Source organism: Narcine bancroftii, unplaced genomic scaffold (assembly GCF_036971445.1).
Source record: "Narcine bancroftii isolate sNarBan1 unplaced genomic scaffold, sNarBan1.hap1 Scaffold_114, whole genome shotgun sequence".
In the NCBI taxonomy this organism is placed as follows: domain Eukaryota; kingdom Metazoa; phylum Chordata; class Chondrichthyes; order Torpediniformes; family Narcinidae; genus Narcine; species Narcine bancroftii.
Genome location: NW_027211849.1, coordinates 890,197 through 916,105, shown reverse-complemented (window position 1 = coordinate 916,105; position 25,909 = coordinate 890,197). Strand labels below are relative to the sequence as shown.

The window sequence follows — 25,909 nt, the reverse complement described above, 5'->3', positions numbered from 1 at the left end:
TGTCAGATACTTTGACATCAGGTTCATATTGGGGAGAAGGTTTAACGGTGATGTATGGTAGAGGGAGGCAGATACTGTGACACCAAGCTCATTGTATTGTTCATTTATCTTAATTACAACATCTAATTTATATCTCCATTTTTTTGTGACAACTTCCAAACATTCCATAAACTTCTATTCTAATCAGATTTTGTTCATTTAAATAGGTCACCACTAAAAGCCCAAATCGTTAAGTCTCTTAAGTACACAGCACAAAATTAAATTCTTTACCTGGGTTTGGTTCAACGGCACTTCAGTCTCCTTCATTAATTTTTCAGACCCTCATTTTGTGCTTTATGCTTTGCCCAGCCGATTCACCAAATGGGCATCCAACTCTATCTTCTCAGCTTGACCCAACGTCTCCTCTGTAAACTTAAGCAAACCAAGAAGACTAAAGTTAAAATTTTCACATTGGCATTTTTAAACACAAAAATGATGCTACGATTTGCAATTTCACATCAAAATCCCACTTGCTAAACTTGCAAGCAACTGAATCGCATCCTACAGCTGGAAAATTGCAAGAGAACTGCTTGGTTAAAGCAAAGATTCCACCCAGTCACCCCATTAAAGGCCTCCAAGTTAACAACAGATAGCAACCTGAAAGTTAAATTCAAAGATCTGTATCAGGAATATTAACGGGCTGTTAAAAAAAAATTATTTCTGTTATTGAAAGAAAACTCCTCAGAGAACAACAGGCTCTTGTTGAACAATTCCTATTGTATTCCTCAAAATGGTTTGAATCTTGATTTCAAGCAGAGTCATTTGGCGAAATTGTTGGTCCAGAACAAACCCTGCCCACACACTCCCTTAAATACCTGCAAAGTCGTGGCTCAGCTCTGCTCCATGCTAAATGTATCAAGCTTTTGTGAAGAGATAACGGACTTTAGATGCTGGTTCGTTGAGTCACAAAAACATTAATGATTCTCTGAACAACACACCTCTATCTGAAAATCAACAAGAACCTTCCCGAGTGGTAAATATCAACAAGACATAATATCATTTCACTGTTGTGTTTGTGTCGTTGGAGAATTCCCTTTCCATTCAATCAGAATTGGAGTTTTGGGTGCCGTATTTGAGAAAAGATGTGCTGGTGTTGGAGAAGGTCAGAGATGATTTACTGGAATTATATCAGGAATGAAAGGGTTAGTGTATGAGGAACAATTGTCGACTCTTCGACTGTACTAGTTGGAGTACAGAAGGAGAAGGGGGGCCTCAGAGGCATTTCAAATGCTGGAAGGCTTGCACAGAGTACATATGGCAAATATGTTTCCCATGGAAGGGGATTCTAGGACAGGAGAGCATAATTACAGGATATAAGGGTGTCAATTTAAAACAAATGTGGAAAAATTGATTTTGTCAGTGGGTCGTGAAACCGATGTGAGATCATTAAGGCAGAGATTGACAGTTATTTGATTAGTCAAGGAATCAAGGGTTATGGGGAGAAAGCTCGGGAGTGTGGGTGAGTGGAAGAATGGTGGAACAGACTCGACGGGCCTACTTCTGCTCCTATATCTTGTGATCTATATCCTGCTGGAGACCTAGACAACCCTCCTCTTGTATTGCATTCTTAGAAAAAAATTCTGCATTGTGGTTTTATGTCATGTGAACCCATTTCCGATTGAATCCCATGTTACAAATAACCCAATGGAAATTCTGCATTGAAAGGACTGCAGCTTCCTTATTTTAAAAATAGTTATGGAGCAGTTCAAATGAGATTTCTTGCTTCTTTTTTTGAAAGGGTTAAAATAGAATCAAATAAAATCGGAGAGGGAAAAGCAGAAGAATTTATATACAAGTGGGAATCAAAATTAATAGTTGGTGATAAAGATACACAATTGTTGAAACATTTGATTAATATATGGAATAAAATAAATGATGAAATTGGTGTAAGTGGATGTACATCACCCAGAATGGCTTTGATTCAAAATCCTCGTATCTTTTTCAAAGGATCATCAATTTCTGGATAGCGAGTTTTGTAAGGGGATTATAAATGTTGAAGATTGTCATGAAAGGTGTCAATTAATGCCATTTGAGCAACTGAGAAATAAATATCATATAACTCATTGCATTCTTTTTTGCTATTTCCAACTAAGAGCATATTTGAAGGGTAAGTTCGGACCAACCATATTGTACTGAAATAGAACTCCTTGTAAGAGGAATTGTTAAAAAAAATTATTTGATGATGTCCTCTTTATTACAAGTAGGAACTTTCAAATGAGGAGTTCATAAGTTGAGACAAAGGTGGGAAATGGATCTGAATAATTTAATTGATAGGCAAATATGGGGAGATCCATATAAGGATCTCAATGAAAGACATAAATTAGTTCAGTGTAATTGTTTTTACATCAGTCATGTAGCAGATGTCAACAAGGATTTTATTTGAAAGCTACACCTGGAGTCAAGTGACTCAGGCAGTTGGATTTGAAAAGCTCTACAGGAAGCTGATTTGGCAATAGAGATCACGTGATCCAGGGGAGTTGTATTAATTCACTTCAACCCAGCAGTCTGGAAGTATTGACTAGAGATCCACACTGCAGCAGTGAGGAAGGAATTCACAACTAGTTTTCCTTCTGCAGTTACTTCTTACACCAGAGAAATTGAATAGAATAAAATCAGAATTATCAGATCAATGTTTTAGGTGTGGTGAAGATGTCGCAACTTTCTTGCATTCAACTTATCTTTGTCCTAATGCAAGATCTTTTTGGGGAGAATTACAATATTAATGGAACAAGTTATCGGAGATTTTTTCCGCAGAATCTGATCTTATTTTATTAGGAAATATTGAAGGAACAAGGCCCAAATTAAATATATAAATATATCAATTGAAATTTGTTAAATTAACGTTAGTGGTGATGAGGAAATATATTGCACTTATTTGGAAATCAGATATATATATATATTTTTACAGATGCCAAGATGACATGCAAAAATTCAAAGTTGTATTCCTATGGAAAAAATTACATATTGATTGAGAAATATATACTCTATGCTTTTGCAAATTTGGCACCTGAATATTCAAATATCAGATTTCAATTTGTAATAATGCCCTTTCCATCCCTCTGGACATGTGCGATTCTCCTGTTAGTTACAATTTTGTTAGATTTCTTCGCCACTGTGAAATCTGGGGAAGTGGACGACTAGTACAGGGCACCAGAAAACAGGAAGACCACACCCCACCAACATCTCAGAAGCAGAGGATTCAATCCATGGGTCAGTGACCAAGGAAGCAGACCAGTGAGGGGTTCTGCAGCTGAAAGACCCACATAGGTGGCAGGCTGTTGGTGTCTTGAGGAGAGGAACCCACGCAGGCTGCGGGCTTCTGAACAAAGAAGTCAAGGAACTCACACCAGGCTGTGGAATGCTAGAGACTGGGTCAAAACTGGCTAAAAGTGTTTCAGGTATCAGACTTGGGAATTGAATAAGTGCTAAATTGTTCCTAATTATGTCAGAGGTTCCAAACTGGAGCTCACATTGCCAATGACTTGGATGGTCTGTGAGCATTGAAAGAGAATCCAGAGACCATCAGTGACTTGGCCCAGCATTTAGGGTGGTGGGGGTTGGGGAGCACTCAGTCTTTCTCTGACTGCAAGAGGCATTTCAGGCAATTTCTGCCAGAGGTGAGTCTGTCTGTCTTACAGCTGGAAAAAAGCAATTTTGTGTGATATGACACTTTTTAATTACATGACAGTAAATTGTCTCCTGAAATAGAGAGAGAGGTTCAAGTTTCAAACTATTACAAACTCCACTCACCAGATTATACCTCTTCCCACTTTTTTTTTGCAAGGACACCATTGATTTTATCACAGCTCTTCTGCTGCATCTGTCCTGTGACAGATTATATATTTTACATTGTATATAGATATGTTTTTGAAAGAGTTGGATTGGACGAGTCGTTTAGGTCACAAACATATACATCCACTTCACAAAACAGCTCTTTAAAATGCAAGAGCTTTGCTGAGACTGAGCCAAGAGCCTTTGCAAAGACAAAACAAGGAGACTTTTGCGAAAGAATTTCAAAAGGAGGTGTAAATGGAATATTGTTTTTAAAGCAACCGATGAATGGACTCAGAAGTTTGGGTCTGGTGCAATCATCTGGCTGGTACCAGTTTGCTGTTCTAAGAAGGTCATGTGGTTTTGCAAGCAGAGAGGAGAGACCAAATAGGCTTTTTCTAAAATTGAGAGAGAGAGAGAGAGAGAGAGAGAGAGAGAGAGAGAGAAATGGCAAGCTGGCATCTTGTTTTGAAGACGGTTTGTGAGTTCTCAGTTCAACCTGTTGAAAAACTTTGTTGTCCATACAAGAGGAAATGGCTGGCTAGAAATGATGTTTCACCTGAAATAAGGGAAACAAAAGGAAATCAATGGTGACCTGCAGAAGAGGTTATCATTTGGAAAACCCTGATGGGTCAAGTTTCTTTGGCAAGACACCAAAGTGGCTGATCAGAGGGAATCAGTCTTTGTGTGTCCAATGTGCATGAAATCCCTCTCTGAAACCAACAAGAGCCTTCCTGGAGGGTAAACATTTACTTCTAACCACTAGAGCTTGGTGAAAATTCATAAATGTTGAATTCTGTGCACAGTATAAGAATTGATAGATACCGGTGAACTTGGAGTCATGTCAAAGAACTTTATGCACATTAAATACACCTGCACTTAAAATTAGAAGGGGGTAATGGAAGGCTGTTAAATTAATAGAGATAAGTTAAAGTTTGATCCTGTTTGTTTTTCTGTTTAAAGAAAATTAAAACCAATGTTTGTTTAAGAACGAATGGTGTTATTGTTCAAAATCTGCCTGTGATTCTAAGTATTCTTGGACTGAATAGACATCTGGGCCAAATGGCTATTTAAAGACAATCTGTACATGATTGTACATCCTAGAGTACAATGACTACTTCTATCCACTAAAGATTGTTAAAGAGCAAGAATGGACAATACAATCACATAAAATTCCCATCCATACAGCACACGTATTAATACAAAAAACAATCACACCTCCTTATCGGTCAGGAAGTGCCTACACTTCCCAAGGAGGCTGAGGAGGTCAAGGCCAACGGCTCTCATCCTGAGATTTTACAGGAGCGCTGTTGAGTCTCCTGTCTGGCTGCACCATTTGATGATCTAGTTGCTGTAAAGCATCAGACAGGAATGATGCCGAGTTGTGAGGATCACTGGGCTCTCCCTTTTTCTGTAGATGACATTTACTAGGAGTGTTGTTCAAATTGGGCTCAAGGAATAGTGCAAAGACCATTTTGATCTAGTGAACAGCATCTTTAACCACGTCCATCATCAAAATCAGGACTTACAGGCTGGGGAATAGCTTTTTCCCACAGGCTGTTAGATGGATGAAAAGTATCCTGTAAGTGTGATAATCCTCCTAAATATTTATTTATGTAGCGGCTACTTCGATAGAGCTACTAAAGCAACACACACACACACACACACACACACACACACACACACACACACACACACACACACACACACACACACACACACACACACACACACACACACACACACACACCAGGTTAGTCAGGCTTCTTCTATTTACAGCATGTCCCGGGCTCCATGGGTCAAGGTGGGACATCATTATGAGTTTGCTGCCGATCCACGGGACCAGAGCTTTAAATTAAGCCCTGTGAGTGTCCCGCACCTTCCGGCAGGGGAAATCACAGATCAACGTGCTGTTCCTCGGGACGCAGCACCACGTGCATGCGGTCAATTAAATGGATGAGTACCCAGCTGTCTGCCTTATGATTTCATGTGCCCGCCAAAGAACCTTGCCCAGTCGGCCCGCTTCACAGCTGCTACAACCCCCAGAATCGTCACCAGAAAGAAAAACACCAGCTGCATGCACCTTAGGTGGACACCCTCATCGTCTGGGATGGGGGCACTGAATGGGTGAAGCGGGATCCACATGTGCAGTCTGTCCAAACTAAACAGCTGAGAATGTCCCCCAATGTCCAAAGTATACTAAAATCCATCCTTCTTCACCACGCGGAAAAGGCTCTCATACGGTCGTTGTAACAGCACTCCTGTGTACTGTCTGCGCACAAAAACAAAATCAGCGTCCAGGAGTTGTGGGGCACATTCTGTTAAAGGGATCCAAGCCAGTGGGTAGGAAAAGCTTTGCTGATAGCGATACCATGTTGAAGCTGCTGAAGGATATTCAGATCAGAGTTGGTTGTGAAATGAATGTCCCATGAAACTGTAAGGACCGTACAAGAAACCATCTCTGCGGACAATGCAAACATATCTTACTTTGGAGCTGTGAGCACTCCCAAAAGAACGCATGGCAACTCATCAACCTAATTGGGACCAGTGAGTCGGGCCTAAAAAGTGGACTTCAGTTGCCAGTGGGAACGTGGGTGAATTGTGTTCCGCGGACTGAATTAATGTGGGAAAACCAAATCTAGCCATCCAGTTGACGATGAATGCTCTGGCCCTTGTCTCAGTGTCACTGGATGGCAACGGGACGGCCTCTGGCCAGCGCGTGAAATGTTCTACAACTGTTAGAATGTATCTCATGTTTTGAGATTCTGGCAATGGTCCAAGCAGGTCCACATGCACGTGTTCCAACTGCCTGCATACCGGCAGGAAATGTTGAAGAGGTGGCTTAGAGTGGCACTGAATCTTGGCAGTCTGGCAGGAGGTACATGTGCAAACCCATTGTATGACACCTTTTCTCAGTCCATGCTATACATATATATTTGACATGAGCTTGACATATGTTCTGATGTATGGATGAGATAAGCTGTGTCTCTGGTCAATAAGGTGTTTCTTCCAAGATGCAGGAAACATTGGTCTAATGTAGCCCAAAGACATGTCACAAAGTAAGGTTGGCCACCCAGTTGTGCTGCCCTCTGCTGTATGTCCAGGTTAGTAATGGCCATACTGTATGCCTGAACATCGGGGTCCATTGCCTGGATACTGGCTAATTCATGAATATCAATGTCACCCTGAATATGATATATAGTCGGTCTGGACAGCATATTCGTGATGAGATTGTTTTTACCAGATGTTATCCAAGTAGATGTAAGGGAACTCTAAATCTCTGTCCAAAGTGTCTATAACCCGCTGGCAGGTTTGAACACCATTCTTCAACTTAAGTCACATCCTAAAACATTTGAAAAGCCCAGAAGGGATAATAATCACCGTTTTAGGAATGTCTTCCTTATGGATGGGATCTGATGGTATCTCATGACAAGATCAACCTTGGAGAAAGCACAGAAATTGTGCAGATGGGAGGCAAAATCTTGCATATGAGGGACGTTAAGACAGTGGGTCTTATCCTGAGATATGGTCTGCTGGCCTTCGTAAATCATAGCATAGACTAGAGTATAGCTGGAAAGTGATGCTGCACTGTTTAAGGAATTGGTGAGGCCAGGTTTGGAGAATTGTTTTCAGTTCTGGTCTCCAAATATAGGAATGAAATAGATAAGGTGGAGATGGTGCAGGAAAGATTTACAAAAATGTTACGTGGCTTACAACATCTAGATTACAGAGAAAGATTAAGGAGACAGCAACTTTATTCATTGGAACGTAGACGGTTGAAGGGGGTTATGATAGAGGTATTCAAAATTATGAAAGGAATAGATAGACTAGACATGAGTAGACTCTTTCCCCTGAGGGCAGGGGAGTTTGGAACAAGAGGGCATGAGTTCAGGGTAAGGGGGCAAAACTTTAGGAGGAATGTTAGAGGATGTTTCTTCACTGAGAGAGTGGTGGCAGAATGGAATGATCTTCCAGAAGAGATAATTGCGGCAGGGTCCTTTCTGTCATTTAAGAGAAGGTTGGATGTGTACATGAATATCAGGGTGTTGGAGGGATGTGGCCAGAGTGTTGGAGGGGAAAACTAGTGGAGTTGTTCATGTGAACTGGCACAGACTCAAAGGGCCGATATGGCCTGTTTCTGTGCCGTAATCTGTCATATGGTTATATGTGCTGGGCTCCACAGGACAAGGTGGGACATCATTAAGAGTTTGCTGCCGACAGGTTTGAATTAAGCTCCGTGAGTATCCCACGCGTTCTGGGAGGAAGAAACGTCCATATCCTCTGCGCATCCAGAGATGCAAGATGTCGCCAAAATCTTTGGCCTGGCGGCGGGCCAGGAGGAGCGCGAGCATGGAATCTGACCCGAGCCTGGCTTGACTAAGGAGATGGGGGGTGGGTGCCCGAATGCGAGCACGGTTTAGCAGGAAGGCGACTGACAGTATGCAGCGGCCCATCTGGAGATGCTCCCCTGCGTGCTACTGAGCCTCTCAGCATGGATGAATGTTATCACATGCAGGAAATTCTGGATCAGAACCACAGTAGGGCTGCCAGGTATGAGGTGAAGGAGGACAACTCAGAAATTCGAGAAGAAGAGGAAGAATTACTACTTGCTGCAGTTGGACTCACTGAAGGAAGGCCTTAGGCTTTCAGAACATCTCCTTCTCCAATGAAAGCTGTTGTTTAACCACAGACACTTTCCCCAGTCTTCAAGGCCCCTGCAACAAGGATGGAAGTCAAGTTCATGTCTACAGAACTGATCCAACCAAATGAAAAGATGATGTCTTCTATGACCTAAAATTTTGAAACTTTAAATGATCAATTTGCTGGTATAAAGGAAATAATGGCTGGTATGTGTGAAGAAATTACATTTATTAGGGGGCGTGGCAAGATGGCGTAGAGAACAGACGTGCCTTCCAGACCTCTCCTGACTCTGATTTATTGTTTTGTCTTTAGGTGCCCGTTAAAGTTCTTTTAAAAGTTCATAAATAATAAGAGGTGTTGGATTAGTGCCTAATCGTTTATATGCAAAGAAAAAGGTAAAAGAAAACATCAACAGACTGTTAAAAAACTACATTTTCCGAAAATGTCTGAGCCTACTTGTTTACAAGAAGCCAGGACTCAGCGTAGAATGGATCCAGAGGAAGACGTACAGAGTTTGGCATTGAAACTCCATTTTATGCCGGTGAGGCACTCTGAAGGTCGCATTCAACAGCTTTCAGAACAAAGGCCTGGACGGGTGCCAGTATTTCACACAACGGCCACTGTGAGTGCTGTTACTGAGACTTTGACAGTTGAATCAGCTGCGGCGCCACCAGCTGGAGAGTTAAAGAGCTGTCATTCAACTGCTACAGTGGTGGCGCTGCAAAATGCATCTTCAATTACAACGGTTTTTCCAGACATTGATTCAGTGAAGATGATTAAAGAGATTTGGCTTAAAGATAACCCTGATCTTCAGTCTCCTGGCATTGCTGGGGGGACTTTGAGAGGGATTTTTATACAAAGTCAAACTGCTAGAAAAGATACTAAATTAAGGGAAGGGACAGAAGATCCCGTGGTCTCTAAGACCCCATTATGCCTGAATCTACTTCTGTTGAAATGTCTGTTAAGGATCTTGAAGATAAGATATATTCTGTATCGAGTCACTTAGCTAATTTTGTGAACCTGTTTATTTCCAAGATTAATGCAATGGCGGAAGTCATTAATGGACCTTTTAAGCTTGAAACCATTGAAAGATTTGAAATGCGTGATCAAGGTTTAGTCGATGCACAGGATCAACTGCAAGATGAAAATAGAATAATTGAAACATTGCAGATCCAAAATAAAAATTTAGCAAAAAAGTTTGATTATTTGGAGAATCAATCTAGACGGAACAATGTGAAAATTGTTGGTTTGCCAGAAGGCATAGAAGGACCAGATCCAAGAAAATTTTTTACTGAATGGATTCCACGAGTGTTAGGACAGGATAAATTCCCTGAAGGTTTAATACTAGAATGTGCTTATAGAGTTTTAAGAAAAAAATCTTTTTCAGGACAGAATCCAAGATCTGTTTTGATCTGTTGTTTAAACTACTGTGACAGAGAGACAATTTTACGTACGGCTATTAGAAATGCCCAGCAAAGTAGATCTCCTTTGATCGTTCAGAATAATCCTGTTTTCTTCTATCAAGATTTGAGTCAAGAAATTATGTTTCAACGATGCGAATTTAATTCTGTGAAAGAACGGTTGTGGAAAAAAAGACATAAGGCAACATTCAGGTATTCTGCGGTACTGAAGATTTTTTAGGATGGAAATTAGCCAAAGTTCTTTGACAATCCTAAAGCGGTTATGGACTTTGCTCAGTCTCTACCAATCATGCAGTTTCAGGAACGATGTAGTCCTTCAAGGTCTCCAAAGAGAGTAGAGATGTAAGGTGGGATCCAGTTTTTTAAAAGAAATGAAAGCAATGGTGATAGAAGTGGTAACGTTGATTTTAAAAAATAAATCTTTTATCTTCTATTTTTGAGAAGAGTTTAAATAGTTTAAATAATGATGATAGTTTAATGAAATGGGAGTTGGTAGAGGGAACTGGGTGGGCACTAGTTTTCAGAAGTCATCAGCTACCTGTGAGTTATCTCACACCCAATATTTTGGGGGAGTTACCTCTTTGGACGGTTTAAACAGGAGGAGGTAGTTGTGACCTCCGACCTGTTTTTTTTTTCTTTTTAATTTTTGGGTTAAGAAGTGAAGGTTTTTTTTATTATTTTTTAAAATAAATATTTTTTTAACTCTTTTTGTTTTCTGATTGTATTTGAGAGGGAATTAGGAGGTTTTTTTTCTCTCCTTTTTTTCTCTTTTTTTGGGGACGTTTTCTCTTTTTTCTTTCTTTTTTAAGAGGATGATGTCACAGAAGATAAAAGTCAAAAATTGAGGATGTTGAATTAGATGAAGAGGAAGATGAGGGGAAAGGTGATAAGAAGAAAAAGAAGAAAATTAAGTACAAATACATTGAGGGAGAAGAGTTTAATAAAATTAAGTTAATTTCGATAGAGAATTTTGAAGATGTTATAAATGAAGCATATGGAGAATTTTTTTAAGAGTTTGAACTTTTTAATTTTTTTATATAAGGGGAGGGGAAGGGAATAAAAAGTTTATCTGATTGTTTTTCTAAAGGATGCTTTTGTTCTCTCGATGAATTATAAAGGAAACTTGGTATTAATGGAAATTCTGTATTTATGTATTATTAATTATGATTTTTTGTATAACAGGTTGATATATGATTTTAATATTTGAACTTAGTTTTAAAGTGGATTTCATTTGTTAAATACATGTATTATGTTTGATTTAAATATATGTTTAAGGGTATTATTTTAGTATTGATATTTTTTTTTGTTGTTAGTAATTTTTTTGTTGTTAAGTTTTATCCTTTTTTTGTAAGTGGGGTTTTTTCTATTTTATTTACAACATTGTTAATTAATTCTTCACTCTTTTTTTGGGGGGGTTGGACTAATTTTAAATTAGATGATTAATGTTGTGTTATAATTATTGGGGGGGGTTAATTTGTGTAGTTTAACGATGTAGTATTCTAATTTTTATTATCTTATCTTTTATTATTTTTTTAAATATAATTTTTATTTTATTCATGTCATAAAATTTTAAATAAAGTTAAAAAAAATGACTATGGAAAGGATATCTTTTTCTGCCTAAAAGTGGACCACCACTCGAGTCCCGACACTCCGCATCATCCCACTACTCATCCATAGACCAAAGAAGTGTTGGTGCAGACTCCCCCACAGACACACCTCCACCCTCCCAGTCGGCAACAGTGATGACCGGCACAGAGGGTACCCGGGCTCTGCACTCACCACCTCCACTGATGTCACCAAGCTGGGGAGCCCCTGGACCTTGAATGGCACCCACTGGGTAGGCGGCCACAGTGCCTACCCCTGGCTTCCTACCACCTGGTAGGGCTGCCATTTCCCCACATACGAGGTGCCCTACATCCACTCTCTCGATGACCTAGGGGAGCACCCAGCCTTTGGCAACCACTGCAACAAGAGGGCCTTTACTGCAGCTGAACTGTTCTGGATGATCGCCTTCCGCAAATATGGCACTGCATGGCTCTCCAATGAAATGACCTGGTTGGCCACCCTCCTGGAGATGTTGGCCAATGAGACAGCAGTGTCCCTGCACCAAACAAAGGACACCCTGACCTGAAGAGTTGTGGAGCTGAAGGAGAGACGTATAGTGGCAATGCCAAATCGGATGGTCCTGGACTACTTGCTGGCAGCTGTGCTGTCATTGGCCAGGAGGGCCGCAGCTACATTCCCAAGGAATCCTCTAACATCACCCAGCTGACTGACCACATTCGGGACTCAGTGGCCAAAATTCAAAAATCCAAGGACCAGATCCACCAGCATCACCACCTCATGGGGACCCTGGGGGCCATTTGGCTCCACGAGGGGCATTTGGGTGACTATCGTTCATTGGGGGATTGCACTTATTTTTGTTATCATAGCTATAGTTATTCCATGATGTGATTGTCAATTTATAGGCACCTTTGCATTGCCCCGTTTGACCTTCTTATTACCTGTCGCACTTTATTGGCAAGCAGCATGTCTTCCGAAGGGGTGGATTGTCATGGAGAGGTAGTGTCCACCACCTGGTGGCGCTGCTGTACTCCTGTTCGGTGGACATACTACCTGTCAATCCAGGTCAAAGACTCACTCCAAGCCATCAAGGTGACCCTTGCGATTGGCCCACCTAAATCACCAGGAGCTGCAGTCCAGGCAGCCCGGCTAGACTCAGCCCTGACCTTCACCCAATTGCCCCACCTAAACCACCAGGAGCTGCAGTCCAGGCAGCCTGGCCAGACTCAGCCCTGACCTTCACCCAATTGGCCCAGGTGAATCACCTCGACTGACCCCTGCCGAGCCCCTGAACTTGGCTTCGAGCATTGGCCACAGCAGTCAATGGGGCCCAGCCTTTCCCGAGTGATCGGCCCTCCCAGCACAGTCCCCCAGAACTATAAAGAACCATGTCCCCCTTTGTTCTGCCTCTTTCAACTCATTGTGGCTAGGAAGTAGCACCTTCCACACTGGGTTGGGGTGAGTCTCGAGGTCAGCGAGGAAGAGCCGTGTCCATATCGGTCAAGGGGTGGGAGCTCACAGTATCACCTTGATCCTGAATGTTGAATGTGTAAGTTCATGTAATTTCCCCCAAGCTCTGTCGGTTTCTCCCTCCTAATTAGAAGTGTATATTTACTCCCTGCGTACTCTGTGTATAGAGGTTTGCCTAACATATCGACCCTGTTGTCATGTTTCCATCCCCGATATAAAAGTGTGCTTTGTACCTCCGCTTTGGTCTGATTCTTAACGTTTGGGACCCACATGAACCCGACAACAATGAAGGAGGGGAAGCAAAGTATTTTATCAGTAAATGGAGAGTCAAATTACTAGAAAAAAAGACAGATAGATCCGATCAGAATGTGGCAAGAAATTAATGTAGGTTTATGGAAAAAAGGTAGGGATCTCAAGAAAAACACCAGTGAGTAAAAATGTGTTATTGCCTATGAACAGAGGGAATAGAATATTAAATTTGTGGGAAGAAGATTTTATAGACATCAAATATAATATGGGGAAAAGGATTTATATTAATCGAAACAAAGGTGGAAAGAAGATTGAAATATACAAATTCAAGAAGAAATAGGGTCAAGATTGTTTCAAGAGTGTTATAAATATGATTTATGTCAATTATAAAAGTACAATTGTCTACATCAATTCTGCTTTACTCCATATAAATTAAATGGACTTATCTCCAATTATTCCGAGAAATGTTTTCAATGTAATCAGGTGATCGGGATTTTTTTTTCCATTCGGTTTGGATCTGTGTAAAAGTGGAAGAATTTTGGAAGGATTTCAGTATATTATTAGGACAAATTATGAAGATAAAAAATCAAAAAGACACAAGAATATTTGTGCTTGGTCAACTTTATGAAGCAGATACAAAACTGAAGTTGGATAAATATCAAACAAACTTTCTGAGTCTAGCAATAGCAGCAGTGAAGAAATGTGCAGCACTAACATGGAGAGCAGAGAGATTTGTAACGAGGGATGGGACATTGAAATGCAAAACTGTGCCACCATGTAACCACATAACCATTTACAGAGCAGAAACAGGCCATGTCAGCCTTTTGACTTCGCAACGGTTCACTAGAACAACTCCACTAGCTCAATCCTCCCATTCTCCGCCAATATCCCACCAACCCCTTCACCTCCATGTACACATCCAACCTTCTCTTAAATGACAGAAGGGACCCTGCTGCAACTATCTCATTCGGAAGAACATTCCATTCTGCCACCAGTCTCTGAGTGAAGAAGCATCCTCTAATATTTCTCCTAAAGTTTTGCCCTCTTACCCTTAACTCATGGCCTCTTGTTCCAACCTTCCCTATCCTCAGGGGAATGAGTCTGTTTATGTCTAGTCAATCTATTCCTTTCATAATTTTAAATACCTCCATCAAGTCCCCTCTCAGTCGTCGACATTCCAATGAATAAAGTCCCAGTCTCCTTAATCTCTCCCTGTAATCCAGATGCTGTAAACCAGGCAACATCCTTGTAAATCTTCTCTGCACACTCTCCACCTTATCTATATCCTTCCTATAGTTCGGAGACTAGAACTGAGCACAATACTCCAAACCTGACCTCACCAATGCCTTTAACAGCTGCAGCATCACCTCCCAGCTCCTGCACTCTTTCTTTGGCTTGGCTTCGCGGATGAAGATTTATGGAGGGGTAATGTCCACATCAGCTGCAGGCTCGTTTGCGGCTGACAAGTCTGATGCGGGACAGGCTGACATGGTTGCAGCGGTTGCAAGGGAAAATTGGTTGGTTGTGGTTGGGTGTTGGGTTTTTCCTCCTTTGTCTTTTGTCAGTGAGGTGGGCTCTGCGGACTTCTTCAAAGGAGGTTGCTGCCCGCCGAACTGTGAGGCACCAAGATGCATGATTTGAGGCGATATCAGCATACTGGCGGTGGTCAATGTGGCAGGCACCAAGAGATTTCTTTAGGCAGTCCTTGTACCTCTTCTTTGGTGCACCTCTGTCTCGGTGGCCAGTGGAAAGCTCGCCATATAACACGATCTTGGGGAGGCGATGGTCCTCCTTTCTGGAGAAGTGACCTACCCAGCACAGTTGGATCTTCAACAGCGTTGATTCGATGCTGTCGGCCTCTGCCATCTCGAGTTCTTTGATGTTGGAGATGAAGTTGCTCCAATGAATGTTGAGGATGCAGCAGAGACAACGCTGGTGGAAGCATTCTAGGAGCCATAAGTGATGTCGGTAGAGGACCCATGATTCAGAGCCGAACAGGAGTGTGGGTATGACAACAGCTCTGTATACGCTAATCTTTGTGAGGTTTTTCAGTTGGTTGTTTTTCCAGACACTTTTGTGTAGTCTTCCAAAGGCGCTATTTGCCTTGGCGAGTCAGTTTTCTATCTCGTTGTCTATCCTTGCATCCGATGAAATGGTGTAGCCGAGATAGGTAAACTAGTTGACCGTTTTGAGTTTTGTGTAGCCGATGGAAATGTGGGGGGGGGGGGCTGGTAGTCATGGTGGGGAGTTGGCTGATGGAGGACCTCAGTTTTCTTCAGGCTGACTTCCAGGCCAAACATTTTGGCAGTTTCCGCAAAACAGGACGTCATGCGCTGGAGAGCTGGCTCTGAATGGGCAACTAAAGCGGCATCGTCTGCAAAGAGTGGTTCACGGATAAGTTGCTCTTGTGTCTTGGTGTGAGCTTACAGTACTCCAAACCTGGCCTTACCAATGCCTTTAACAGCTGAAGCATCACCTCCCAGCTCCTACACCCTACACTATGATTTATGAAGGCCAGCAGACCATATGTCTTCTTAACTACCATGTCTACCTGGGAATCCACCTTCAGTGAACTCTGTACCATAACTCCAAGATCCCTGTTCCTCTGCATTCCTCGACCCCCTCCCCTTAACTGCATAGGTCCTATTTTGGTTATTTTTTCCGGAATGCAGCACCTCTAACTTGTCAACATTAAATTCCATCTTCCATCTTTCAGTTCACTTTTCAAAACAAACCAAATCCTGTAATCCAAGAAAACCTTCCTCACCATCCACAACTCCCCCTATTTTTGTATCGTCTGCATATTTGCTTTCCCAGTTCGCCATCCCCTCATCCAAATCATGAATATAAATGATAAACAACAGGGGACGCAGCACCAATCCCTGAGGCACACTGCTCGTCACAGGCTTCCATCCTAATAGAGAGTTGTCCACCATGACTCTCTGCTGTCTTTCTCCCAGCCACCTCTGAATCCATCTCACTATCTATTAATCCATAGTGATGAACCTTCCTAACTAACCTTACATGCAGTACTTTATCAAAAGCTTTACTAAAATTTAAATAGATCTTGTCAACCGCCCTACCTTCATCCACATTTCTTATCACCTCTTCAAAAAACTCAACAAGATTCATCAAACATGATTTTCCCTTCACTAACACATGCTGGGTGCTCCCAATCAATCCCTGCCTATCCAGATATTTGTACATACTATCTCGAAGAATACCCTCCATAACCATCCCCACCACCGAACTCAAACTTACTGGCCGATAATTACTTGGCCTACACCTACTGCCTTTTTTGAACAACAGAACTACATTTGCAACCCTCCAATCCCGCGGCACCACACCCTCCTCCAGTGAAATTTGAAAAATCGCTGTCAGTGCCCCTGCTATTTGTTCCCTGACCTCGCTTAAAGTCCGGCGAAAAATCCCATCAGGACCATGAGACTTATCCACCTTAATTGACCCCAGAAGCTCCAAATCTCTCGCTTTACTAATCCCTATCCTTTCCATAACTAAACCATTTACCTCTCTGATCTTGTATAGCCCAATGTCCGTTTCCCTCGTGAATACAGATGAGAAAAATTTGTTCAATATTTCTCCATCTCATACGGTTCCTGACATAGTTCACTGGTCCCATCATCCAGTCGACCTATTCTATGTTTAACCCTCCTTTTACTGTTCACATATGTGAACAAACCCTGAGGATTCACCTTCGCCTTATTAGCTATAGACACATCCCTTTTTACCTATCTGCTCAATCCCTTGTTTTTTATATTTGGTGTAGGTCTACCTCTTGTCCCGTACCAACTTCTTAATTTCACCAGAAAACTATGGCTCCCTCAAACCTTTAGTCTTCCCCTTTGGCCTGATTGGAACATAAAGATCCTGTACTCTCAAAATCTCACCACTAAATGTCCCCCAAATTTTCTCTACATCCTTTCCAGGAAAAAGTTCAACCCACACAACTCTCTGCAAATCCCTTCTCATTTCTCCAAATCTGGCCTTCCCCTACTCGAAGACCATCAACCTCGGACCCGACCTATCCCTTTCCATCATTAAGCTAAAGCTAATGGACCCATGATCACTGGATCCGCAGTTCTCCCTAACGCACACCTCTGTCACCTGCCTCATTGCATTCGTAAACAACAGATCGAACACTGCTCCCCCTCTAATTGGCGTCTCAACATATTGCTGCAGAAAGCAATCCTGAACACAATGCTTAGCCATCCTGCCCTTTTACTGACTGCGTTTCCCAATTGATGTTTGGAAAATTGAAATTCCCAACCAACACCACCCTATTTCACTTGCATATCTCACCTATTTGCACATTAACTCTCCTAGCTCCCTTTCTCCATTTGGAGGCTTATAATATACCCCCATAATAGTAACCTCACCCTTCTTATTTTTCAGCTCTACCCACACTGCCTCTCTTGACGAGCCCTCCAGTCTACCTTGCCTCAGCATTGCTGTAATATCCTCCCTGACATTTAATGCCACACCTCCCCCTCTTAATCCACCAACTCTGTCACATCTCAAGCAGTGAAATCCTGGAACATTCAACTGCCAGTCACAACCTTCTTTCAACCACGTCTCGCTAATGGCCACAACATCATAATGCCGCATGTCAATCCACACCTTTAGCTCATCCAGCTTCCTTACTACGCTCCTCACATTAAAATAAATACAACTCAGGGATCTCCTACATCCTACCTTCTGAATATCCTCCTTTCTACTATTCTCACAATTTTCACTGCAACATCTGTTTACGACTTCCTGCTTTTCTTCCCTCAAATTATTTAAACTTGTCCCTTTCCTTATCCTACTAACCCTCACCCTATAACTCTTGCCCTTTTTCTTTTTTCCCTACAGAGGTTGACACCACACCTCTGCCCACCATGGTCTGACTATCCCCCTCCTCAGTATTCAAGGTGGAGTACTGATTTCTGAAGATTACAGACTCGGGTGCTTGCACATGAATTTGCCCCCTTCCTTTCCTCCTCCTAACGGTAACCCACTTCCCCTCATCCCGTGAGCCCCTGGGCGACCACCTGCCTGTAGCTCTTGTCTACGATAGCCTCATTTTCCCTAACCAGAGTAAGGTCATCGAGCTACAGCTCCTTGACCTGGTCCTTCAGGCCACACTCCTTGTCCGTGATGGCCTCACTCTCCTTAACCAGAGGGAGGTCTGGTTGTCTGTCTCTGGATTCTCTGCTCAGAGGATCACCCCGCATTATCCATCAAGTCCTGGTATCTCTGTGTCAGCAGGAATTCCGTGCTGACCACTACCTGATGGCTTTGTGGTCAAAATGTTTGTCTATGAAAACTTTTCCACAAAGGTGATGTGGCAAAGTCTAGCTGACTGGAACATTGCACCAATCTTTCAGAACATCTGAGACAGGTAGATCCTTGGTTCATAGCGGCACTCGATGCCCTTGTACTTAGTTTCCATGCTCAGTCTGATGCAACCTCACACGATGAAGGCCACATTGGTTACGCCCTTAACCCCATTGTCATGGAATATATATTTGGGAGAATCTGGTAAAATTAGAGTAGGTTAAAGACATACACACATTTTAAAACATATTTTATTTGAAATACTGAAGAATTCATATTCAGTTACATCACAGAAACTATGGAGAATGCTATGCACATTTCACAAGTAGCTGCAAATTGAAATGAGGTCATGAAATAACTAGACCATTGTTTTGGTTTGGAGACAGGCTGGCTGGTTGAATATCTACAAAGTGCTGAAAGAAAGGTCACCCCTGGGTTTTGTTTAGCTAAGACAACAGCTTGACCAAGAAGGATAACTTCTGTTGTTTTCTGAAAAAGGTGGGGGGGGGGTGGTTTTCAAGTGAGAGAGTCACATGCAATCTCAGTTGGAGTGAGAGAGAGAGAGAAAGGGGTGAAACAAGCTCTCTCAGCCAGAGTGTGCATGGCATTGAAAGCAGTTGAACAGTGCAAGCCAGGAGAATATTGTAGGAAACAGAAATCTCAAGAGTGGCGGATGGCTGGAAGTGCTATCTGTCTGATGTTTCTCTCGGAATAAGTGCAACAGGAAGGAACACTGTGGTAGCCTGAAAGAAAGAGGTTATCATTTGGAAAACCCTGATGGGCCAAGTTTTATCAGCGAGACATTGTGGTGACTAATGGTGGTAGCTCAGTTGTGGAAATCCTGGAACAACAAATCTCTCTCTGCAAACCCTACGGAACTTTCTTGAGTGGCAAAGCCTGATTCAATTGTGTGCACAGTATTAGAATTGCCTACAACCAATGAACTTGGAAGAATGAGAAGTGAGATTGAACTGTAAACCAAATAACTTTTCTTAAATTTACACACACACATCATACACGTGCACTTAGACTTAGAAGGCGATTAAGGTTAGTTAGGTTAATAGAGATAAGTTAAAGTTTGATTCTGTTTTCATATTAAAAGATAAATAAAACAACTTATTTTTAAATAACGACTTGTCTTGGTGAATGTCTATTGCTGCTGGGTTTTGGGGTCCTTTGGGCTCATAACACCATAGTCTGGTGACGTACATGGATCTCCTTCCCACTCCATCCATTTTGGATCCCCACATGAAGAGGGAAACTGCTCTGGTAATCGCCAGGGCAGAGGTATGTGGGATGGGCCACACCTGCATCACATGCGGCAGTACCGAGAGCACCTTGCACCTGATAACCAGGTTCTTCCCCATTTCTGAGAGGGAATGTCATTCCCACACACCCAATTTCTGGTGGACCTTTACAATCGGCTCTGACCAATTCTTGTTGCATGCCTTGGCCCCTCCAAGCCAGTTCCCCGACACCTTCAGGTAGTCAGATCTGACTGTGAAGAGGACAGCGGACTAATTTACCAAAGTGCATTCCAGTTTACCCTGGAAAATAGCATTGTATACTTCTGGGCCCAGCCACTTCCAGACTTGTGTACAACTCAGCCGTTCTCCCAGAACTGGGGGTCTCTGTGCTAGTCCCTGTCTCCTGGAGTTGGGAGTCTCTGCAATGTTCCCCATCTCACAGAGCTGGGGGTCTCTACATTGCTCCCTGTCTCCTGATATTGGTGCTTTGTTCTCCACCAGTCCCACAATACAACGCTGACCCCTGGACGGAATGTTGAATTACAGAGGGATCAGTGAAAATATGGGTAGTTTTGCCAGGGTGGGGTCCATACAGGAGCCTGATAACAGCAGGGAACCTGTGGAAGGGGGATGGAGGGCATTCGATGGTGCACCAGCAGGACACTGCTGAGGGTGTGGATTCCCTCGGGCTCTCGAGGGTAGAAGGCGCTGGTTATTCCAATATTTTAGGTGAGGCAGTGTCCAAATTAGAGCTGGCGCGGGTCAGCAAGGGTCGACATAACAGGTGCCTGGAACTGTCATGAGGATTCTAAGGGCTGGTAGAGGTAGGTAAGGAGGGGGTAGTTGTGTACCGACGAGGGATTGCTGAGTGAGAGGCCACATGCATAGGACTTCGAGACAAGGAGCCTCTGATTGTACAGGGATGGGGCCTGTAAATAGACCCGCAGACATCCAGCACACAGCATCTTTGACCCACTACCATCAGGAAGGAGATATGGAGGAACAAAATCAGGCTGCCAGACAGGGAAATAACTTCTTCCAACAGGCCGTGAGATTGACAATGCAATGCGAGTTGAATGGGTCCGTGGAATGAAAAGGATGAGAGGGATATGGACTGTTTGCAAGCAGCTTGGCCATCAGAAAAGAAGGGCCAAAAGGATGGTTTCGGAGTTGTCTATCTTGTCCACACTTTTGAGTTGAATCCTTAAATAATTCATGACAGGCTGGACTATCATTTTAGATGGAAATTTTAGATTGACACATGCAGCCCGGGAACAGGCCCTTTCAGCCTCTGAGCCACAACCACTCAATTACACCAATGACCTACAAACCCCGGTATGTTTTAAATGGTGGAAGGACCAGGAGCAACTTGTGGAAATGCACGCAGACACAGGAAGAATGTACAACTCCCCAGAGACAGTGTCAAATTTGAACCCGGCTCGCTGGCCCCTTATCAGCGTTTTTCTAACCGCGGCACTAACCTCGCCACTCTCAATTATTCCCAGGGTTCTTCCTCCTACTTTCCATGAGCTGTGATTGCTTCCAATTCCAATGCCCATGTTTCCCTGAGACTCTGACCCCTGCCCAGTGACTCTGTCCCTAATGCCTCTCCCTGGACAGATGATCACCAGTCTCTCCTGGCTCTCACCCAAATTTTCTTGCCCAATTCCACCAACTACAACCCCCTCGTCATGGCCCACCCACTCGCCCACAGGGCCAAGGGTAGCAAGGTGGGGGAAGGTCCAGCCTGTAGTCACAAAGCTTGTCGAAGGACAAGTGAGAGCAGGAGTCCTGGGGCAGTGTGTACTGTAGCAGCCAGCTACACAGGGTCACAGCCTCCAGGGTGGGGGGAGAGAGAGAACTGGCTCAGATGGGACAGATGTCCCGGTGCCAAGGGTCAGGGAATTCCCGGCTCGCTGGCCCCTTATCAGCGTTTTTCTAACCGTGGCACTAACCTCGCCACTCTCAATTATTCCCAGGGTTCTTCCTCCTACTTTCCATGAGTGTCTGGGACACTGCCACCGGCAAGGAGACTGGACCACTGCCCTCCCCACATCACCACCAAATGGGGGTCTCAGGAGCAGCTCAGGTTCCAAGGCCTGTCAGTGGGGGAAGGGGGAGGTTTGGGAATTGGGGAGGGGTAGTTCTGAATGGTGATCGAGAGGATCGGTCCAGTGGGAGGACAGACATGACAGACATGAGGGCTGGGGCTTCAGGACAGATCCCGTGGGGAGGCAGGAGCTTTGGGGACCAGCCGGTGGGGGACAATGGCTTTGGAAATGGACCTGGTGGGGGTCAGGGGCTTTGGGGAGAGACCAGTGGGTTTGTCGGAGGACCTGTCGGGCAAAAGAATTAGTGACAGACCAAATTGGGAATGGCATTGGGGATGGACTCAGCAGGAGATGGGCTGTTGATGGACCCGGCGGGGATGCGTTTGGGAATGGATCCGGTGGGGGATGTTATTGGGATGGATCAGGTAGGGGACGGTATTGGGGTTGGACCCAGTGGGGGACAAGATTGGGGATGGACCCAGTGGGGGGTGGGATTGGGGATGGACTCGGAGGGAGACGGGATTTTGGATGGACCCGGCAGGGGATGATATTGAGGATGGACCTGGCGATGTCAGTTTTGGAGATAGACATGCTGGGGGATGGACCCGGCAGGGGACTGCCCATTGACTCCGTCTTCAATGCCTCACACCGGCCGGATTATCACCGTTCTCTTTCCCAGGTCTCACCCAAACTTTCTTACCCCAATTCCACCACCTACAAACCCTTGTCATGTCCCACCCACTCACCCACAGGGCCAAGGTTAACTAGGAGGGGGAAGCTCCTGGCTGTGGGCACACAGCTCGTTGAAGGACAAGTGGGAGCAGAAGTCCTGGGGAAGAGGTGAAGGGCAGTGTGTACTGTAGCAGCTAGCTGAACTGGGCCACATTCTCCAGGATGGTGGGGGGAGAGAGAGAGAGAGAGAGAGAGGACTGGCTCAGATGGGATAGATATCTGTGTGCCAAGGGTCAGGGGATTCCCCAGCTTTGTGAAGGTATGGGACACTGTCAACGGGAAGGAGATGGAGCACTGCCCTCCCCACATCTCCACTGTCTAGGGGTCCTAGGAGCAGCTCAGATACCAAGGCCTGTGGGTGGGGGAAGGGGAAGGTTAAAGAACTTTGGTGGGGTAGTTGTGATGGGTAATCGATTGGAGAGGGTCCCAGTGAGGGAACTGGTCTGGTGGGAGGACAGACCTGATGTTGGGCCTTTGGATACTGGTGAATTGGCGTGGGGGACGGGGACAGGGACTTTTGGCTGGGCATGTTGTGGGACAGGGGCTTGTTGAAAGCCCTGGTGGGAGACAGGAGCTCTGGAGACGGTCCAAGCAATGGGTGGAGCATTGGGGATGGGCCCAGTGGGGAATAGGGGCTTTGTTGACAGGCCTGACAGTATTTTGGGGATGATCTCAGCAGGGGGAGGGGTTTGGGGACAGGCCTGGTGGGAGATGAGGGCTTTGGGGAAGGGCCAGGTGGGTGACAGGGGACAGTATTAGGGAAGGACCCAGAGGACAAACCACCCCTGGAGCTCTGGTTCACCTCGGGTCACTCACCTTGGCCCACGGACGTGCTTTCAGAGATCTGCGGGAAGCTGAATTCGTTGCAGTTTGGGTTCATCTCCCGGATCTGCTCCCTGGATGACGTCCGCCACACCTGTTGGGACAGAAATCACCTTCACTACTGGCTCGGGGTGGGGGGAGCAGGAGGGTGACAAAGGGAGGGAATGCAGTGTATGTGTACCAGGTCATGGACATGGGACGAGCCCTAGAACTGGGGTAGTGGTGAAGGCTGAAACGTTAGGGGCATTTAAGAGGCTCTGAGTCACGTGGATGAAAGAAAAATGGAGGGTTATGAGGGAGGAAGGGGTTACTTATTTTTATTTTGGTATGAATACATCGGTCGGCACAACATCGCGGGCTGAAGTGCTTGTACTGTGCTCTCATGTTCTATGTTAAACGTGTCCTGTCAGTCTTTCAGCAAGCGGATATGTCGGGGAAGGACCGCTGCCGACTGGCATATTCCAGGCTGCAGGGGTAGATGCTGAGGGATGCACGGAGGCTTGGCATAGCCAACACGAAGGCACTATGGGGATGGATCATAATCCTTCCATAACCGTGCACTGAGAGGCTGAGACCAAGGGGAACTCCTCCAACAGCAGAGGGGGGCAGTAACCACACGGTATCAAAGTGGTGGCAATGAAGGTAAACAGAGACGTATGCAGCAATGTGCAGTGAAGGGAATATCTGGATACAACAGGAGGAGGAGAAAAGACTTGGAATGGTCTTCCTCTTTGGAAATAATTTGTAAATAAAGTCTATTTTGCGGGGTTGGGGGGAGGGGAAGAGAAAAGCCCTACTCAGTCAACTTTGCTTCATGAGATACATTCTCCGATCCAGAAAATCTATTCTGCACCCGCTCCAGAGTACAACATCAAATTTATTACCCTTGGATAGCACAAGTACGACCTGATAAAACAGAGTTCTTGGGATAAACATACGCAAACACACAACCAAGCCCTCACACAACAGACAAATGATACATGAGCAGCACGTCCAGAAAAAATTACTCGATATTGTTGAATAAATAGCAGAGTCGAGGAGTATTTGTATGAGCAGCTCATCAATCGTTCCACGTTCTCCCTGCCTGGAGGAAGAGGCTGTTCCTGGGCCTAGTGGTACTGGCTCTGAAAGTCCTGGATCTCTTTCCCGACGGGAATAGCTGGATGATGCTGTTGGCCGTGTGAATGGGTGCTCGATGATTTTGTCAATGATCATAGTGGATCACATTGATATTTGGGGTGGTGGGGGGGTGGGGCAGGAGGGTGTCCCCAGTGTTGCTCTAGCCCACTTTACGTCCTGTGGATTGACCTCTGATCATTTTTTAAAAATATTATTTATAAATAAAATCCACAAAGAATTCACAAAATTAATAATAACACAAATAATATATAAATACACTTGTCATAGTTAAAAGAAAGAATAAAAAAATCCCCCCCCCATTAAACCACCCCATCTCCCCTCCATCCCCTTTCTAAAAGAAAAAGAAGAAAAATGAGGACAAGGGACCCCCAACAGGAGAACCAATTACTTTAACGTTCCTTTTCAAAAACTGAGGCCTTAATGAGAAAGGGAATGTTAGAGCCACCTTTGTAAATATGGGGTCCATATTCTTCCACAATATATGGTTGAGGCGGCCTGCTCACCAGGACGAAAGCCAGTACACAAGATGGATGACGAATGCGGTGACTACACAGATCCTGCGGCAACCAATCATCTTCGTCCCAGGTGACATCCCGCACAGTGGGAAGCAATGAGCAATGACGAGAACACCCACCAATCCGAGGCTGGCTTTGCCATCTCGAAAGACCTGTCATCAGTAGCGGGAGAGTATATAAGCAGAGCTGCCAGTTCAACGAACCAGTCTTCGACTTCGACTTCACGGGTGTGTATCATTCATTCCACACATCATGGTGAGTGTGCTGGATATCGGTGCAAAGGAAGAGACTTTCACCATTGACCACCTCAAACCAGCACATCTGGACATAAGCAAATTCAGTCCCCACGACCCAGATATAGGCGACCGAAAGCAGCGAACAGCGCTGGTTCTAGGGAGGTGGGGCATCATGCTAACTGGGATGCCACCCTGTACACAAGATGGCCGACGAATGTGGCAACTGTTCAGAGTCCACGGGGACCAACAACTTTCATACCAGGGGACAACGCACACGGCAGGAATCAACAAAGAAGGGAACACCGAACAATTGGAGGCCGGCATGGATGTGACATCACTCCAGTCGACAGCAGCAGGGAGAGAATAGAAGCAGAGCTGCGAGTGTAATAAAGGAGTCTTTGACTTTGAATGTTTGGGCGTGTGTCCGCCTTTCCACCCATCACAGTAGCGCGCACGCTCAAATTTCACATCGAATGGTCATGCTCATCTTACATCGGGAGTCACGTGTACAGTTTCCTTACCTGAAGCATGAGAAGTGCACAAAGATCGTCAGATTTGTTTCTGGGGTGTTTTAAGCAGGTGATAGAAGGAAAGTTTGAATGTGGATCTCTTGGTCGTTGGTAAAAAGGGAGATGACCTTACAACATTATGAGAGGACACAGCAGCACGGATCGA

The 25,909-nt window shown here is 44.4% G+C and overlaps 1 long non-coding RNA gene across 2 annotated transcripts; it reads right to left on the bottom strand.

The window, feature by feature from the left end:
* Positions 1 to 276: 276 nt before the first annotated feature.
* On the bottom strand, positions 277 to 25,909 carry LOC138750295 (uncharacterized). Of its 2 annotated transcripts, none has more exons than XR_011349234.1 (3): positions 25,756 to 25,909; positions 23,338 to 23,437; positions 277 to 411 (listed from the first exon to the last, which is right to left on the bottom strand). It is a non-coding gene; the product is annotated as an uncharacterized lncRNA (long non-coding RNA). The 2 variants fall into 2 exon arrangements; XR_011349235.1 differs by lacking the exon at positions 277 to 411 and adding an exon at positions 13,519 to 13,671.